Source organism: Sinocyclocheilus rhinocerous, unplaced genomic scaffold (assembly GCF_001515625.1).
Source record: "Sinocyclocheilus rhinocerous isolate Xijiao unplaced genomic scaffold, SAMN03320098_v1.1 scaffold2254, whole genome shotgun sequence".
In the NCBI taxonomy this organism is placed as follows: Eukaryota; Metazoa; Chordata; class Actinopteri; order Cypriniformes; family Cyprinidae; genus Sinocyclocheilus; species Sinocyclocheilus rhinocerous.
In genome coordinates this window covers 318,221-321,466 of record NW_015652339.1, presented here as the reverse complement: position 1 = coordinate 321,466, position 3,246 = coordinate 318,221, and the positions used below count along the sequence as shown (strand labels likewise).

The following is a 3,246-nucleotide window of genomic DNA, read 5'->3' as shown; positions in this document are numbered from 1 at the left end:
AAAAAAAAAAAAAAAGAAAAAAAAATTGTAACTCAGAATTTTGAGATATAAAGTCGTAATTCTGAGAAAAAAAGTCAGAAATGTGAGATAAAAAATTCCAAGTTAGCTTTTATATTTCATGGCGGGGGGAAAAAAACAGAATAGTAAAATGTTAACATGGACATTGTGAGAAATATATTCAATTCTACAATTATTTGTCTCGCAATTGAAATTAAATGAAATTAAGGAACATTTTTCAAAATTCTGTGTCTATATCTCGCAATTATGAGTTTTTATCTCACAATTCTGAGTTTATATTGCAATTGCAAGAAAAGAAGTCTGAATTGTGAGATTATCTTATTTTTTAATTATTATTCCGTTGTGGAAACAGGCTTCCATATGTAGTCGAAAAAAATCTGTGTTCCACATAAATATAACACCGTATGGGTTTGGAACAACATGAAGGTGAATAAGTAATGACAGAATTTTCATTTTGGCTCAACTATTCGTTTAACAATATGATCGTGACTCTGAATTAACATGCCACCAGGTGTATGATGCACATGTTCGGTAGGTGATCTTTCAGTATGCATATGTGTGTGTGTTTTCCCAGAAACAGACAACAGACCGGCCATGCTTCTGCTGGGCAGCACACTGGGAGGAATATTCCTCGGTCTGCTCCTGCTGCTGCTCCTGTCGGTGCTGTACGTGCAGCAGAGGAGAAAGCGCGAGTTCGAGCCTCTCCTGAATGCAGAGTTCACCACCACTAAATACACAGAGGAAGCATAATTCACATCCACACATCCACACGCTCCAGACATCAGCGGCTCTGTCCCAAACCCTCATGCTCTGAAATGCAGGCCAGCGAGGCAGTTCATGAGGTTTTGGAACAGATCCAGTGCATGCAGAGCAAAACAAACGAAGATGATTGAAAAATGCAGTAAATCACAAACTCTTTTGATGGTTAGAGAGGAGCAATGATTCAACGGGTCTGCTGAATTGTATCAGCCACCATGAAATGTATAGAAAGCACTTGAACATGCAAATGAAAACACATATTATTTAAATACAATACAGTTAAAAAGTTTGGGCTTAGTAAGATTTTTTTTTTTTTAAGACATTAATACTTTTATTCATCATTAAATGCATTGCATTACATTCATGAAAAGTGACAGTAAAGACATTTATAATGTTACTAAAGATTTCTATTTCAAATAAATGCATTTCAACGTTGTTTTCAACATCAATGAGAAATATTTCTTGAGCAGCAAATCAGCACATTAGAATAATTTCTGAAGGATCATGTGACACTGAAGACTGCAGTAATGATGCTGAAAATTCAGCTTTGCATCGCAGGAATAAATTACGTTTTAAAATGTATTCACAGAGCAAACAGTTATTTTAAATTGTAATAATATTTCACAATTTTTTACAGTATTTTTGAGCAAATAAATGCAGCCTTGCTGAGCATTCAAGAAAATCTTACTGACCCCAAACTTTTGAACAGCCACCCAGACCTTTTATTGAAACCAAGTTGCCAAAATGCACAACCATAAACACATTCATTTCTTTTATTCAGCAAGGTTACATTAAATTGATGAAAAGTGACAGTAAAGACATTTATAATGTTACTAAAGATTTCTATTTCAAATAAATGCATTTCAACGTTGTTTTCAACATCAATGAGAAATATTTCTTGAGCAGCAAATCAGCACATTAGAATAATTTCTGAAGGATCATGTGACACTGAAGACTGCAGTAATGATGCTGAAAATTCAGCTTTGCATCACAGGAATAAATTACGTTTTAAGATGTATTCACAGAGCAAACAGTTATTTTAAATTGTATAATATTTCACAATTTTTTACAGTATTTTTGAGCAAATAAATGCAGCCTTGCTGAGCATTCAAGAAAATCTTACTGACCCCAAACTTTTGAACAGTAGCGTATATCTTTGATTAATAATAAATTAAAAGCCTCATTTTTGTCTTTTATGTGTACATGTTCTTAATAAAAGTTTAATAATTTACTGTAAACATAATTTTCATATTTCTACATTACAAATACATTTTTCCTTTGCTATGGTAAAAGTCAAATGTCTGTGCCATTAGTTTTAAAGGAACAGTTCACCCCAAAATAAAATGTGACATACGACTCGTACTCAAGTCTTCTGAAGTCATATGATGCTTTATGTAAAGAAGAGATTAAAATCGGCTGTTAAATATCTTTCTGCCCATTGGAGCTCATAAATCTCATTCATGTGACCGATCATTGAAAACAATGAGATTTGAGAGTTGCGGCAGAGAAGATTAACAATGAAGAAAAACTTGAATTTCAGTCTGTTCTGAAAGAAAAAAATATGAGATGAAATGACATAGTAAATATTGTTTTTTAGGGCGAATTATTCCTGTAAATGTAAATAAACTCCTGAACTCTGTCAAACGTGTTAAACAATCACACCACAGATTCTAGAAAATCACATTCTCAATTTAAAGAAAAAAATAAAATAAAAAAACTGAAAATTAGATTTTATGTTAGAGGAAAAAATTACAAAAAATAAGGAAAAAGGCCAAAGAATATTTGGTTGAGACAGTAAATATCAAATCCACCCATTTCCGGATGTATTTGTGTCTTATTCGCTCTAATACACTCTGAAATGAGACATAATGCTGTATCACAGAAACAGTAAAAGATGAATGAAGGATTTTAACATTAATTCCATGGTGCTTTTATATGAATCACAAGACATAAAGTGAATGTTTCAAAATAGTTTAGTTTGATTCACCTGCTAACAAATCTTTACAAACAGCAATAGGGAATATTTAAAAAACAAAAATCTTTTTTTGTTGCACAAGTTTGATGAATTCATGTTTACACACCAAAATCTGTCTTTAATAGACTAACATGAATGTGAAAAGGAATTTATTCAAGATATGTTAACAATTGAAAAGAAACAATGAGATGTCTGCGTTTTACGATGAAACTGATGAATGACATTCAAATGAAGCTTGTGTAACATATCCAGGACATTTCTTCAGTATTTTTTGAAAACTGTAAATAGTCACTTGAGCATTTCTCAATAAAATCACACCAGTTGAGTCAAGACTGAACTCAAAATGATTAAAGCTCGATAAATCTAGCCCTTATACTGTGTGTTTTCAATGATTGCTTATTTTTAAATTGTGTCCTGATTATAATACTGCTATAATTCAGCTTTGTTTTCCCTATATATATATATATATATATATATATATATATAATAAAAAC

At 31.8% G+C, this 3,246-nt stretch overlaps 1 pseudogene; it reads left to right on the top strand.

Moving 5' to 3' along the window:
* The window catches only part of LOC107714872 (L-dopachrome tautomerase-like), a 38,090-nt pseudogene extending 37,007 nt beyond the window's left edge, over positions 1–1,083 (top strand).
* The last annotated feature ends 2,163 nt before the right edge of the window (positions 1,084–3,246 follow it).